The sequence below is a fragment of the Hevea brasiliensis genome, chromosome 8 (genome assembly GCF_030052815.1).
Source record: "Hevea brasiliensis isolate MT/VB/25A 57/8 chromosome 8, ASM3005281v1, whole genome shotgun sequence".
Taxonomy (NCBI): domain Eukaryota; kingdom Viridiplantae; phylum Streptophyta; class Magnoliopsida; order Malpighiales; family Euphorbiaceae; genus Hevea; species Hevea brasiliensis.
Genome location: NC_079500.1, coordinates 98,247,165 through 98,264,183, shown reverse-complemented (window position 1 = coordinate 98,264,183; position 17,019 = coordinate 98,247,165). Strand labels below are relative to the sequence as shown.

The 17,019-nt window shown below is 31.8% G+C and overlaps 1 long non-coding RNA gene and 1 pseudogene across 3 annotated transcripts; one reads left to right on the top strand and one right to left on the bottom strand.

Annotated features, from left to right (window-relative positions):
* LOC131182172 (7-deoxyloganetic acid glucosyltransferase-like) overlaps nucleotides 1–4,559 on the top strand; it is a 137,279-nt pseudogene extending 132,720 nt beyond the window's left edge.
* Nucleotides 4,560–12,618: 8,059 nt separating this feature from the next.
* LOC110655948 (uncharacterized) lies at nucleotides 12,619–16,249 on the bottom strand. 3 transcript variants are annotated; one of them, XR_009150721.1, is made up of 6 exons: nucleotides 15,818–16,249; nucleotides 15,047–15,181; nucleotides 14,864–14,966; nucleotides 14,558–14,655; nucleotides 13,803–13,940; nucleotides 12,619–12,986 (listed from the first exon to the last, which is right to left on the bottom strand). It is a non-coding gene; the product is annotated as an uncharacterized LOC110655948 (long non-coding RNA). The 3 variants fall into 3 exon arrangements; XR_009150719.1 differs by lacking the exon at nucleotides 15,818–16,249 and having other exon boundaries at nucleotides 15,047–15,346; XR_009150720.1 differs by lacking the exon at nucleotides 15,818–16,249 and having other exon boundaries at nucleotides 12,619–12,951; nucleotides 15,047–15,346.
* Nucleotides 16,250–17,019: the final 770 nt, after the last annotated feature.

The window sequence follows — 17,019 nt, the reverse complement described above, 5'->3', positions numbered from 1 at the left end:
TTCCGCGAATTGAGGATACTTACACGAAGCCCAATAATAATATATAAAAAATCAGGGGTGTTACAATTAAGCTTATCAGAGATCCACTCAAGGCTGCATCAGGCAGAAGTCCTATATTGATCTAAAGATGAGAGATATTGAATATACTGTGGGTGATAAGGTATTCCTCATATTTTCCCCTTGGAAGAGGATTATGAGATTTGGTCGAAAGGGGAAACTAAGTTCTCGCTTTATTGGGCCATATAAGGTTCTGGAAAGAGTGGGTCCTCTGACATACCGATTAACATTGCCTCTAGAGATGGAAAAGATACATAATGTCTTCCATGTATCTATGTTAAGGAAGTATAGATCAGACCCCTCTCATGTGCTACCAGTAGAAGAGATTGAGGTGAATCCAGACCTCACTTATGAGGAAGAACCCATAGAGATTTTGGCATATGAGGTGAAATAGCTGAGGAACAAATAGATACTACTGGTGAAAGTGTTGTGGAACCACCATTCAGGCCAGGAAGCTACTTGGGAGCATGAGGATGACATGAGGAGACAACACCCACAGCTATTCAGAGACTAAGATCAAGTAAAATTTCCAGACAAAATTTATTTTAAAGGGGGGAGAATTGTAACACCCCTATATTTATTAGTTCTATATATTTCACTGTTCTGGTGACCAGTGTCAGTCCGGACAGTCAAGGGGCTTAGAACCATGTTTAAGTTACCTAGAAAAGCCACAAACAAAAATTTATAACAATTACATGAATGTAAAATAGAAATCAAGAAAACAAAGCATAATGGGTTAAATGAGTCGAGGCCAAAATGACAGGTGACCGAACAGGAAAGTGACTGCGAGCTCAGTCACTGCCCTAATTTTGCATAGGACCTTATGGCACCCCAGGTCTAAGGATTATTGCGGAGTTAATGGTATTGTGAAAACCACAGAAAAGAATAGAGAACCAGCTTAAATAATTAAACTAGAGTTCCGAAAGCAATTTAATGCTATTGGAAAAACGGATCAGACCGGTAAGGGGCAATTTGGTTAATTCACTCTTAGAGGTGACTTTTGGCCTAAATGTCCATTAAAATGTAGAAAATTAAAATTGTGAAAAATAGATTACAAGTGAAGAGGTGAGTGAAAGAAAAGGAAAAAGAAATGAAAATTTCAAATCCAAAAAGATTTATGACATCATCCATGAGGTATGCATGACACAATAAAGAATTTTAATTTAATTTAACTAATTTGGGATAATTATAAAAGTGAGATAAATAAAAAATTAAAAAGAAAGACTTAAGTCTTCTTCTTCCCAACAATTGTCATCCCTCTCTCTTGCTTTCTCTCTCATAATCCACCATTAACACATGAAAATCAAGCTTCCGAAACTTGATTTTCCACCATAAACCCTAACAAAAACCCCTAGAAACCTTCTAATTGACACTAGAAGAGAAGATTTGAAAAGAGAATTTGAATAAATTGGAAAAGAAATTGAAGATTCAAGAGCACCAAAAAGGTTAGTGATGATTCCTCTAATTTTCTCTTTATCTTTATGATTAGGTACTTAAATTAAGTTAGAATTTGTTGAAAATTGAACAAAAGTGACATGTTAAGCGACCTAGGGAAATTCGGCCAACATATGGGGAATTAGGGTTTGATGGTAATTGATGGTATTATACATGTAGGCAAGCTTAAATGAGTTGGTGGATGTGATTTGTACACTTTGATTCATGAATTGTGGCAAATGCATAATTAGGGTTCTTGGCAATTGGAAAATTAAGGAAAATTTAGGGATTTTAGTGAATTGATGCCCAATTAACATAATTGATGCTTAAATTGGTCAATTGGTGTGCTTATGAGTGTGATTGAATGCATGGAATGGAATTGAAGTTTGAATGTGGTAATGCCCAAATCTGGACAGCTTGACCCTTGTCCATTTAAATGGTTATAACTGAAATTCTGTTGCTCCAATTGGTGTGAGGCCAATTGGAGATGAAAATTAAGATCCAAAGCAACAATTTTCATATAGAAACCTTGCCCTAAAATCGACCACAAGTTGGTGTAAAATTTGGTTAAATCCAGATTAGGTATCCTACCACTGGACAAAACTGACCATATGAACAGTACATATTCAAATAGTCATAACTTGGTGTAAAAAGGTCCAAATGACCTGATTTTTATACCATTGGAAAGCTTAGACATACTAGAACAACTTTTCATGACGAACACAAACCCAAATTCTGACCATAACCTAGTCAAATTGCTAACCAAACTTAGATCACCAAATCTGTGAGACCTAAATTTGCCCAGAATTTCTGGGTTTTGACTAATCCGGCCAGCCTTAGTAAAAATAGCATAACTTGAGCTACAAAAATCCAAATGGAGTAATTCAAAAATATAATTAAATCTAAGACATTAAGGAACAACTTTGATGAAGAAAGTTTAGCCAAATTTTCACTGTAGGTTAGTCCAATGGAACAGTAAACTTAAGAGACAAAATCTGAATTTTTGGAATTTCTTCCAATGAGTTTTGAATTGAGATTGGCAACCAATGCCAACAAATTAAGACCCAAAATGTGGTATGTAGGGGTAATTAGAACTAGCATACCTATTAAGTATGAGAAAGTCAACATTTTACTAAATTTGTTAAGTGAATAGTAACCACCATAACTAAGAACACAAAAAACTTAATTTATGAGAGTATATAAGTAAATTTTAAATGCAAAATGCAATTTTCAGAATTATTGTTAGAAATAATTTGGATAAATATTGAAACACTTTAAATTGTGTGTTTCAATAGAAAAAGAGACTGGGAAGGATAAGGAAAAAGTGAGTCAAGGCAGAGAGGCGACTCATTAGAGGTTTGTACACAACTAATTTTATTCAATTGATTTTAATTTTGTAAATTATTTTGAATGAATGGTAATTATAAATGTTTTGGTTGCCATTATGATTTTCTCCTTGAATTTTATGAATTATGTGTTGCCAACCTTATAAGGGTAAATTCTTTGAATGACTTGTGTTAAGTGAATTGAAATGCAATTATTTGAATGGAAGTTTTATGATTTAGTTTTTAAACCACAATTAACATGATAGTCCCGTTCGGAACTCCCTAGTAGTAATGGCTATTAGGGGTTTGGCAATTAAAATTGCTTGTCTCCCATTAATAACGGTTAATATGGTAAGACTATATGAGTACTTATTAGCTAGCTAGCCTTTCCCTCATTAATAATGGTTAGTGAGGTGATTTGCTTTGTCGTGGTGTTCAACAAGACATTGATCGTGAAATTTTATGTCATGGCCTAGACTGTATGTTCTTGACAACACTTTTTCTTTGAGATTTGTGAACTATGTTTGAAGTGATGACTCTTAGTGATTTGACAATTTGGATATGCTTCATTCTTATGAAAACCTTGATCTGTTATGAATTAAATTATTTTATTTTACAATAATTTTTAATTGATATTAGTTGTGTACCACTGAGTAAAATTACTCAGCGATGGCTTTTCTTACTGTCGCAGATAGAGAGAAGGAAAATGCAGCAGAGTGAGCTGCTATAGCTACAAAAAAAAAGACTATTTTTGGATCTTGTATGGGTATAACACCTTTATACCCTTGTAAATTATTTTTGATGTAAATTTTTGATTCATATGTATCTATTGAACTAGTCGAACAGTTGTACAATCAAAGTTGTAATGATATTAATATTTTGTTTTCTTTTTTGGAATTACAAATTTTATATTTGAGTTGAACTGAATGAAATATTATTGAGATTGTTTGAAACTGTGTTGGTTGAGATTGGTTTGGGTTGATTTAAATGGAGTTGTGGATCTTGTGTATATTGGAAGTGCTTTTAACAGGTTTTGGAAGAACTGTTTTCTCCATTTTCAACCGGCATTCTGCTGAATTTTCTGTAAAATCTTCGAAAATCCCAAACTAATAAAAGATTTAATTTATGAGCTAAATTTCAATTAAAGGTTTTTTTTTTCATTACTTAATCATCATTACCCCACACTTTAAAATGAATAAAAATTGATTTAAAATCCCTTGTAGTATATTTAATGGGTTATCGGTAGGCGAAGTTCGGTAATTCATTAGATATACTACGGGATCATGTTATGCCTTACGAAAGGGTAAGGTGTGACAGTGTCCCACTGTTTCTAGGACGGAAACGTTTTCGACACTCGAAAACGCCAGTGATAGGCATTTCCATGCTTCACAGACACACAGTGGATGGAACTCAACTTTGGAAAGCATAGTGGCTGGTGTGCCAATGATTTGCTGGCCTTATTTTGGTGGTCAGCAAGTGAATAGCAGGTTTGTGAGTGAGGTCTGGAAGCTGGGATTGGACATGAAGGATGTATGTGATAAAAGGGTTGTGGAGAAGATGGTGAATGATCTGATGGTAGATAGGAGAGAGGAGTTTGTGAAATCAACAGCTAGGATGGCAGAGTTAGCAAGAAGAAGTGTCTTAGAAGGTGGATCTTCTTCTTGTTGTTTGGATCGTCTGATCCAGGATATAAGATTGATGAACTCATACGCTAATGACAATCACAAGGATAACTTGTCATAACTGAGTGATATACAAATTCAAATGCATGCGCCATTTTCTGCATTACAAAACTTGTATGTGCTAATAAGCATTTAGAAAATGAATGCAAATGCAAATTGGTTAGCCAAGTGGTTAATGAATGGCTTCTCATTTTGTTGATTAGGATATATATCATCTTACATTATAATACCAAATATATTTGTTAATTATATATGCATATGTTTTTATTAAATTTTGAATTTTATTCCATTAAGTTTTATTTTATTAACAAAATAGTCTCTAAAATTTTCTTTTGTTAGTATAATAATTCTCATATCTAAAATTTATACTCAACTCAACTCAACTAAGCCTTTATCCCAAAAATTTGGGGTCGGCTATATGGATTCGCTTTTTCCACTCTAAACGATTTTGGGTTAAATCCTCAGAAATGTGTAATGCTTCTAAATCATGTTGTACTACTCTCCTCCAAGTCAATTTAGGTCTACCCCTTTTTTTCTTTCTATCCTCTAACCTAATGTGCTCTACTTGTCTAACTGGAGCTTCCGTATGTCTACACTTCACATGACCAAACCACCTCAATCTCCCTTCTCTTAACTTATCTTCAATTGGCACCACTCCTACCTTTTCTCTAATACTCTCATTACGGACTTTATCTAGTCTAGTATGGCCACTCATCCACCTTAACATTCTCATCTCTGCAACTCTTATCTTAAACGCATATGACTCTTTCAGTGCCCAACACTCACTACCATATAACATAGCCGGTCGTATGGCTGTACAGTAAAATTTTCCTTGTAATTTATTGGGAATCTTACGATCACATAAAACTCCCGTGGCACGTCTCCACTTCAACCATCCGGCTTTAATCCTATGACTAACATCCTCCTCACATCCCCCATCTACTTGAAGGACTGAGCCTAGATATTTAAAGTGATTACTTTGGAACAGTACCACTCCATTCAAACTAACTCCTTCCCTATCACCAGTTTGGCCTTCACTGAACTTGCAATGCATGTATTCTATTTTCGTTCTACTTAACTTAAAACCCTTTGATTCTAGAGTACTTCTCCAAAGTTCTAGCTTCCTATTGACTCCTTCTCGTGTCTCATCTATCAGAACAATATCATCTGCAAACATCATGCACCAAGGAATACTCTCTTGTATATGTTTCGTCAGTTCATCTAAAACTAATGTAAAAAGGTAAGGGCTTAGGGTTGATCCTTGGTGTAATCCAATTGAGATCGAAAAATCTCTTGTGTCCCCTCCCACTGTGCGCACAATAGTAGTTGCTCCTTCATACATATCTTTCAATACTTGTATGTACCTAATAGATACCCTCTTTTGTTCTAACACATTCCATAAGACCTCTCTTGGAACACTATCATAAATTAAATAATTACTTAAACATAAAATTTATATGTATGGATCATTTTGCTTATAAAACAAATTTTCTAGGATTAAATTGTTTCAAATTGACAAGTAGTTAACGGCAGTGACTAATTTATTAATAAAATTTAAATTTAAAGATTACATTATAACTAGAAAATAAATCAATGATTAATCTATGAGTTTTACTATACCTTTAAAATTTAGTTATATTATCCTTTTAATATTAGTACAGTGAGTTACTGAGTTATATTATTTATTGATTATATATATTATTAAATTAAATGATAGTTCATGTTAAATCATTTAAAAAATATATTTTTTATATATAAATAAAATATTAACTTAATATTATAATGTTACAAAAATAAAATTTTGATGTTATTATTACTTTAATTTTGAATTTTTATATTTAAATAATTTTATTTTTAATTTTGATTTTTTTATTCAAATTAAAATTTAATAAATTTTATTGTAATACATATTAAAGTTAGAAAATACTAATATCTTTGTCTTTGTTTATGAGGGAGAAGGAGTTACCTTATATAAGGAAAAAGCATCATTCTTATTACGGGTAGGGTCTCATCTTTTTTCTCTCGTCATGGGTGATTTCTTTAGACTCAAGGTCTCTCTTTTGTCGTGCTCTTGTTGTCACATCTATCCCTAACCTATAGAGATTAATGTAATCTGGAAAACTGACAGAATTTTCTCTAAATCTATAGCTAAAAGATCACATGAAATCTGTTAAAATACATCTAGTATATAAAACATAGCTCTGTGCCCATCAAACATATTTAAATATGCAATTATACATATATCCTATCTGAGATGATCAAAAGAAAATATTTACATATCAGAGCTTCTATGTTGTCTACACAAATGTACAGTAAAGTAAAACAAAATAAATATCCAAAAGAACCATATTGGCCCGATCTTTACTAGACTCTACAGCTAGTGAAGTGAAAGAGAGGGCATGTGATGCCCTTACTCGTCTACAGTGTAGCCAAGTAAAGCGCGTCACATTCGATGCCAGAACACTCTATATTATCTTATCATGTCCATTGTTAATTTTAAACTTCATAGAAAATATGTGGTAATTTTTTTTTTATTCACAATTTATTTCTATGAAGACCTGGACAGAACCTCCTTTATTTTATTAGCATCTGACGGGTTCCAGTATTTACCTGTCAACATAATCATATTCCATTCATAATTTTCCATGTCATGTTATATCATCAAACATTCATATAATTTACTCATAATCATTCATACAAAAGTTTATACACAATAATTTACAATTTCATTTACAATCTTAAAATGTAATTACATGATATTTATGTACAACAAACCAAAATACAAAATCTAATACATGGGCCCTACCAACAAAATACAAAATACTAAGGTGACTCTGGACTATTGCAGATCTGTCAAAACTCTGTCAAAACACTACTGCTACTGCTACTGCTGTGGCTGTGTCTGGTTTTCAGTACCTATGCGATAGAAAACCAACGCTAAGCGAATTGCTTAGTGGTGCATAACTTTAAAGAAAGGTAACTAAATAATTAAAAATAATAATTCTAGGTAAATTTTATAAATTCTAAGTCTTTACATATTTATTTAACTTTGGGATCAATTTATTTATCAGGATTTTATCTGTGCATTTATTTCATTTTCAGTCTTTTTAAAATCAAATCAGTGCCCAAATAACTTATAACAGACTATAAAGGCTAGATACACGGAAGTATACTGGTTAGACAACCATATGTCTACCCTGTATATAACTATCATGTCAGGCACAAGGCCAACAGGCAAGCTTTTAAAGCCAAAAATGAAATTAGACACAATGATCAACGAGCAAGCATATAGCCTGTAGAACAATCATATTAGAAATATTTTATTGATCAATGATTATTCAAGCAGTACTGCTATTTGTAGTTCCTAATTGGTATACAAATTGATTCAAACCATATACATAAGCCTAAATTTACTTTGAGCAATTAAGCATTATTAATTTCTTATTAGAAATTTCATGTCAAGTTATAGTGGGAAAGTGAATCCCACATACATATTTCATGTAATTTAGTGTTTAGTAATATATTAGGATTAAAAGCCTACCATAAAATAATTTATCTTGTGAACCTTTCTTTAGATTCAGTTTTAATGTCTTAACTTTACCCACCAATTTGATCACTTTATGGCCACTGATTGGCCATACTTTCTTCATAGAAATTGTTCCTCTATATTTTCTCTTTATTTTCCCTTCTTGAATCATATCATTTGGATTTCTAGAACTCAAATTATGATCAAATAATCATAAATGGTTCATTTCCTAATTCTGGATCCTTAGTTAATTAACTACAAGAAAAAATCAGATTTATGACGGAAAAATCCATCACAAATCTAATTTTACAACGCATTTGTGATAGAAAAATTGACGTCACAATTTCGCTTGTCACAAATTTTTAGTGACATAAAAGAAAAATCCATCACAAATTTGTGACAGAATTATGATGAAATATCTATCAAAATTTGTGATGGAATTCATTCATCCGTCACAATGTCACACCTTACCCCTCTGTAAGACATAACATGATCCCGTAGAATACCTAATGAACTACCGCACTTTACCTACCGATAACTCATTAAGTACCCTACAAGGAATTTTAAAACAATTTTCTTATTTTTGATAAGTGGTGAGCATTTCTAATAAGTATTTAAAACATGTAATTAAGTTGAAAGCTAGTTGAAAATTTTGGCCCATTTTATTTTTCCGCAAACTTTATAAAAATTTTGACAGAGTTACCTCTGTATTTTGAGAAAACAATTCTTCAAATGCTTGTAAAAAGCACTTCTAAAAATTTTTCTCAACAACTGCTTCAATTTTATACTCAATCTCAATCAATTTCTCAACACATTTATCAACTTTCAAATTTCAAATCCACTATCCAATGATCATCAAAATACTAGCAATTCATTTCATTTAAATTAAATAAAATAGTTCCATTCGTATTTCATTAGAAACAAAACACATCATTACAAAATTTGCATTAAGAGAATTTCAAACTACAATATATATTATAACTTTATACAAATTTTATATAAACTGCTCAAGACCCATTTTTACATGTCCATACATTTATGTGCAATATATACATCAAAAGAAATATTTACAGTTAGGGTATAAATTATATCCGAAGACTTCAAACTGAATGATCCTCAATCTTTAGCAGCTCAATCTGCCGCTCCTCTAGTCTCTAAATCTGCGACAGCAATAAAAGCTATCGCTGAGTACTAGGACTCAGTGGTGCACAACATACTAAAATAATCTTTATGCAAAATATAAATCACATTTATTCAAAAATTTGACTAAACATGAGCATTAAACACAAAACATGAATTATGAAATTTTAATGCAAACCAAGTTCATTTCGAAGTATCAAAACACATATCATAAAACCCACAGTTAGATCATGCCATTCGAAACAAATAGAATCTCAATAGCCAGAGGCTAAAGAGAAATCACATCACAAGGCTAGCTAGCTCAAATATATGGATATCCATTCACATCCTCTTCTACTGGCACACCTCAACACTTCTCCAGAGAATGAATCAAAATTCGAAACTAATTACCCCCACTAGTCATGCTAGTGAGGTGTTCAAATATATGGTCATAACACTGTGGTTTCAAAACTTATCTTAACAATTTGCTAAACATTGTCATTTCAAATATACACAATAACTTTCAACAATTTAAGTCAAAACATCATAACTAATGTCACAAATAAATTTTCAATAATTCAAAGCAATTGTAAAATACATATTTCATTCACTTTATCACTACATTTTAAAGCATAGTGATGTTGTGCACAAACCTCAAACGAGTCGCCTGTTGGCCTTGACTCGACTCCTTGGGTTCTGTCCCGATATTCTTTTCTACTGAAACATGCAATTTTACAATGTTTTAGTACTATAACTTAAAATAAATCCAAAATAAATTTAGCTTCACATTTACCTAGCTCTAACGTGTTAAATTCGACGTTCTCGAAATTTTGTGTTTCGAGTTACTATTCACTACACTATTCAAGTCAAATTGTTGACTTTTTAAGGCTTAATAGGTATGGGAACTCCAACTTCACCCACATACCACATTTTGGTCACTAAACTTGTTGGTTTTGGTCATTTTCTCAAAGCTTAGGTCTTTTAAGCAAAATTGCCAATTTTCGGTTTTGAAGTCCTAAGTTGCCTTTGTTTCATTGGTCCTTTTCTTTTGGAATTTGGCAAACCTTCCTTCATAGAAAATGTTCCTTATTGTCTTAAGTGTATTCTCATTTTGAATCACCCCAATTGGAGTTTTGTAGCTCAAGTTATAGCCAAAATACAATTCTTGCTCACGTGCAATCGCTCATCCGCAATTTTGGTTACTGATTTTTATCCAACTTCGTTCAGTAATTTGATCAAGTTAAGTCCATAATTTGGTCTAATTTCCTACATACGAAATGTTCTACTATGTCTTAGGTTTCCATCGGTTCAAGAATCGCCTAAATCGGAGTTTTCAAGAAAGAGTTATAGCCATTGGAACTTTACTGTCAGGTTCAGTAACTCAACTTTGCTCAATAATTTAATTAGGTTAATGGCATAATTTGGGTTAGTGTTCTCCATGAAAGTTTTAGATCTATATCTTATCTAATTACTGGTAAAATTTCAGGTCATTTTGACCTGCCTAGCTCGAGTTATGACCAAATGAACAAATACTGTTCATTTGGTCGGTTTATGCGATGTGATCGCTCTTATCCAACTTTGGTCAATTTGTTCACTAAGTTTTGGTCACTTTTTTGGCATGGTTCCTAAATGAAAATTATGTCATTTTATGTCTATTTTCATCCCCAATTGGTGCCATATCAATTGGACTTGTAAAATTTTAGTTTTGGTCCTTCAAAGTTGACTTGGTCATGCTGCCAGCAGCATGACCATATACCCTCCGAATTTGGCTTCACTTCCAACAATTTAAACACAACTCATTTGGTCACAATTGACCATTTTTCACTTCACAATAGGTCAAACATGCCATTTACTCATTTATTACATTTTTTGTTCACAAACCCTAAGTCCCAAAACCCTAACTCACTAAGTTGTTTCATTTAACCAATTCAATGTCTATATACATGCTTCTTTAACTCTATCAAGCTCATATACACCTTTAAGTCCATCAAATTCATGCACACACATCAAAACCCTAGCTGGATGAATTTTGCTTTAATCCTCTAACAATTAATTTCTTTTCATTTTAAGCATAATTCTAATTAATTGAACTATAAACACAATTAATTCAACTAGAAATTTCAAGTTTAGCTTACTAACCTTTCCTTGAATTTTCAATCTTCAAATCTTTCACTTTCTTCACTTTTCTTTCCTTAGTTCTCCTTTCCAAGTTGCAAGAACAAGATGTAATCCATAATTCTAATTAATTGAACTATAAACACAATTAATTCAACTAGAAATTTCAAGTTTAGCTTACTAACCTTTCCTTGAATTTTCAATCTTCAAATCTTTCACTTTCTTCACTTTTCTTTCCTTAGTTCTCCTTTCCAAGTTGCAAGAACAAGGTGTAATCCATAATTTTTGGGGAGTTTGTGGGAAAATTTGGGGTTTTAAAAGCTTACACACAAGCTTTAATGGAGGATTTAACTACGGTGAGGGAGAGGGAAATGGGAGGCGACAAGAATGGGAAAAGAAGAGATTTTTGTTTTGTTTTTTTCTTTTCTTTTCTTTATTTATTTTAGTTTATGGAAAACCACAAAATCTAAATTAATAATTAAATTAATTAATTTATTTATGGCATCATGAATGAGGTCATGTATGATGTCATCACCTTTGACTTTTCCATCTTCTTCTTTTTCTTTTTTTTTATTTATTTTTCTATTAGTTCTCTAATTTAATTCTCGATTCTGAAATTTGTTTTTCTCCGATTTTATTTGACAATTAGGTCAGGAGTTAGCTCTCGGGTTCAATTGACCAAATTGCCCCTCGTCGGTTCATCCCGGTTTGCAAATAATTCTATATTTCTTCCGGCTCCCTGACCTAATTATTTGACTGGCTTAACAGTTCTTTTTCGTGATTTTCTCTTTTCCACTGTGTTCATAAGGGTCCTAAGGACCGCGGCGTCACTTTTTACGGTTCGAAATTTGAATTTAAAATGACTTCGCAGTCATTCCCGAGAAGGTCACCCATCGCTGTGACTCTTGGCTAGTTTAACTTCTTCTATTCTGTTTTTCTTATTTATGCTTAACTAATTGGACATTACTAATTATTTGTGTTTATAGCTTCTCTAGTTGTCTTAAGTGTGGTTCTAATCCCCTTAATTGTCCGGACCGACACCAGTCACCGGAACAGTGAAATCTACCAGGCTATGCAAACGGAGGTGTTACACACAAAATGCTGACCGGTGAAAACACGAATCCGTCACAAAATATTATCCGTCACAAATTATTTTGACTAATTTTTTTGTGACGGAAAATTGTAAAAGTTCAATCCATCACAAATTTATGACGAATTATAATTAATCACAAAATTAATTTTTTTAATTTTTTTTGATATTCTAATTTTTTAGTAATAAACAGATAATAGTGAATTAAGAATTACTATATTTATATAATTAGTAATAAGCATAATAATAGAATAATAAAATTTATAATAATTAGTAAATAAAAATATAATATATTATATAAAAGTATAAAATTAATCGTACAAGTAACAAGTTTAATTAGCAAATGTATATAAACAATATCAAGCTACAAATTCGATGTGCTCTGATAATGGAGATCAGCAGAATCACTTGAAGGGCCAGATGATGATGCCATCTATCTCATCATACGCCTCATCTTTTCCTGCATAGAGCCAAACTGTTCTTCACTCTGTTGCCTGAGGCGCGATACCTCCTCAACGTGTTGCTAGAGAATTCACTCTTGATTTGCCCTCATGTGCACGATCTCCTCCTCAAGCACTCTAATGTGCTCATCAACATCATGATCTATCACCATAGTTATCTTGTGTGAAGTGGTAGAGCTACTAAATAGTCAAGTTTCTAACTATGATATGAAGGCATGCAATCGCAATTACACAGTTAAGTTCAATAATTTTACTGCTGAAAACGCAAGCAAAAAACATATAGTTAACAGTAAAGTAATTAGTGCTTGAAAATAAACACCGACTAAACACAAATTGTCCACTAATTAGGTTGTAGTAAATTTTACTTACTATCTATTTTTAGTTGGTAAATTACCAACCAAATATTAGTCGATAAAATTATCGACCAAAATATTAATAGGTAATTTGCTAGTACTATCGTAGTCAAATAGTAGGGTATGAGGGAATTAACTATCATTTAGAGATCATTTATTAGTTAATACTTACCGACACAAATTATATAGTCAATAATTACCGTCTAAAATATTTTAGTCGGTAATTACCAATTAAATAAATGGTAGCTAATTTAGTCGATAATTACTGACTAACTAGATAGTAGCTAATTTTTTATTAATTTTTATTTTAAATTTTATAATATTAAAATAAAATACTAACCACATAATTAGTAGGTTTTTTTTTGGTATTTTTTTAATTAATTACCTACAAATTTAAATGGTTAGTATTTTTTATTTCTATATATTTTTTTAATTTTGAAATTTTAAATAATTTTATTATTGAATTGAAATTTAAAAATTCATCAATAATAATAATAATAATAATAATAATAATAATGAAATCCAGTAATAAAACCTATTATTGCATACATATAATAAACTAAATATAAAATCAATATTAATGATCAGTAAAACATAGCATATATACTAAAGTCTAAAAGTCAAAGAAAAAAAAACAAACCATCAATCCTGTCCCATTAAAGGTGAAGGCAAAAGTGGAGACGTTGGCAGGTCTCTAAATAATCTCATCATCTTGTCTATCATAGATTGTCTCCTGTGTTCCATCCTTTATTTGCTCCTCCATGTGTCTTCTCTTCATCTGCCATCAAGAAACAGCCATGGCTAGCTAGTTCTTTTTTATCTTTGATAATTACCGCTAACACTTTGACAAAGATAGTTCATGGACTATTAATTACCAAAACCCCAATCACTTCAATAAATCACCATTGACTTACGAGAATTACAATAAGAAATATACTCTAAATTTAGTAATGTATCCAATATATAATTTGATATATATAATCTACTAGATTTTTTTTATGTGAATAACCTAGATTTTTATCAGGATAGACAACTAAGTAAATAGAAATAAACAACAGTTTGTTGCTGTGCGTAAAATAAAATGCAGAGTTATATAAAATCCTAAGAAATATAATTAACAATGTGTCAAAAGTGACAGAAATTACTAAGTAATTCTATCTAAAATCCTACAAAGCAGAAGGAATATTCACTCATCAGGTTCCTTTAAAACTACTATGCATATGAATAGAAACTTATCATTGTCTCAATAAAACTGTAAATATGGACACTTTGGACCAAAGTTAAAAATAAACTGCAACAGAATATTAGTTATAGAAAAATATTAATGCAGTTGATTAAAAGTCAATGAGTTTAGCAAGCACAAAAGATTTTATATGAAATGGAAAAACCACATACCTTATAAAATTGAAAAGTTTTTATGGTGCTCACTCCATCGAAGAAACAATAATTCTAGCTTCTTTTCTTCTGTTTTGGCAGCAACACGTGCTCTAAGACTGTTTCAGCAGAAGGAAAAATGGTAAAGAGAGTGAGCTTTGCCATAGGGTTAATGGAAATTATTCAAGGTTCATCAACGCAACTATAATTTGTATATTCAATAACTAACCAGATCTCTTCTTCTCTCATGCATAAATAAAAAACACTTCGCCAGTAATAAATAAAAAATAAGATCACAGAATTCATTTATTCATGCCTCCAAAGTACCTAAAAGTTGCCCCAACATTCTTTTATTTCTGCTAACCAAACTTGGATCCTCATCTTTTGGCAACACCTTTGGCATAGACTCAACCACTGGAAGTTCAGCCTCCTAACAACAAAATCACAATGAAAAACTATGATTTACTTTGACTGGAAAAACTCAGAAAACAATATGAGATTAAAATTTACCCTCTTTCTTGGTCTCCGATTGCCATCCCTCCTAGACCAACAGCTCTGCTGTAAACTGTATGGCTTTCAATCACTTTGATCTTCTATGGCAACTCCAACATTTTCCTCTTTCACTGATTGCTTCTTCTTCTTCTTCTTCAAATTTGTGATGTTATATTCAAAATCCATAGTATTCTTATTATAAGGGGCCAAAAAACTGATCTTAAAATAAAATTGATATAGCATTACTAATTTTTACAAATTGTTTCCATTGAAGTACAGAACACCTTAACACCTAGTGAAATTGTTGTATTTCCACACCCCCCCCCCCCCCAACCCCAAAACTTTCCCCCATTTTTCCTTGGTCTAACAATAAAACCCTCTCCCCAGTACATATGAACATCCAATATAATTTATAGTATGCTCAATTGAGTTTAATTTCAGCTTCTAGTGGTTCCAAATGTCAAATCCAACATTGATTACTTTCGAACTCAACTTGAACAAGGCTCAATAACAATCATTCAAATTTATTCACAACTGCATAAAAAAATTTTAATTTTTATGATTATAAACAGAGACACGATCCAACAGCCATAAGGTTTATCAAGAAAGGTGTCTCCTATAATCAGATCTTATGATGAATAAAACCTAATGCAAATCATTTCACCGGAGAAATTTCAAAGGAAATCTCAGCAAATATGAATTCTTCGATTCACCCAAAAAATCAAATAACAAAACTCAAATAGAACATCTAGGGTTTGGAAATCGAAGGAAAAGAAAAGAAAAGTTTACATTCTTAATGAAAAGTAAGTTTGCAATGACCACTGGGCCCGTCAGGAGACTCCATTTTTGGTATAACATATTCTTCCTCTGTGGTTTTTACTCATCCAGTCTTCCTCCCAATGCTAAAAGAACAAACCACTGCAATTTGCAATTACAACTTTCTTCCCTCTATGGATTGGTCTAGAAGCTCACATCGGCACTATCACAGTGGTGTAGTCTATGAGACGAGCCTGGAAGAGAGAGGAAGGCTTTGGGAGGGTTTGGCTTGGATTGAAAAATGGACCGAAGCGATGTTGTTGGAGAGAAGGGAGTAGCCATCCAAGCTAGAGTCTAAGAATGAGCTTTTTAGAGAGAATGAGGTTGAGGAAATGTTTAAGAGGCTTAGGAGATGAGAAAGAGGAACAGCAGGAAGGAGATTGGCGAGTTGGGGAAGAGGAAGAAAAAAATAAGAGGGAATTTTAGAAGAAAAAAATAAGAGGGAATTTTAACTTTTGTTAAAACAGTTGGCGCTAGCTGTTAGGTTGTAAAAAAATTGAAATTTTACCCGTTAGATTTATTTTAGTCGGTAATTACTAACTTATAGTTCTTAAGCATTTTAAAATTTTATTTATTTTTTATTACTTTATTTTATTTTTTACATTCCTTTAGTTGTACATTTTTTATGGTTGGTAATTATTAACTAAAATTAATAGTTTGTATCTTTTTTAGCCTTTTATAATTTCATTTTGTATTTTTTTTTATTTAATTTTACCTACTAAACTTATTTTAGTCGGCAATTACCAACTACAAATATTAGTAGGTATATTTTTTGAGCATTTTATAATTTTATTTCTTAATTTTTTTGTTTAATTTTACTTACTAAATGTAAAATAGTCGGTAATTGTTCAAACTCGCCCAAATCCATTTAAAAAATATCTGAACTCATCTCATTAGAGTTTGGGCGAGTTGTGTAAACCTGCATGGATAACACACTAACAATAAAGTAACAATATTTTTAATTTACTCAGAACTTAAATCATTTTTAATTAAATGTCATTTTACAATCTGCTCTTGTTTTAAAACACAAGCTGCTATATATCCATCACCCTAAAAAATTCATTTAAATTAATAAAAAAATAAATAAAATAAGTATATGGAGAAAGATAGAAAGGGATGTGTGTTTTCTTCTCCACTTTCTACTAGTAGTGGAGGTGGTGGACAATGCCGACGAA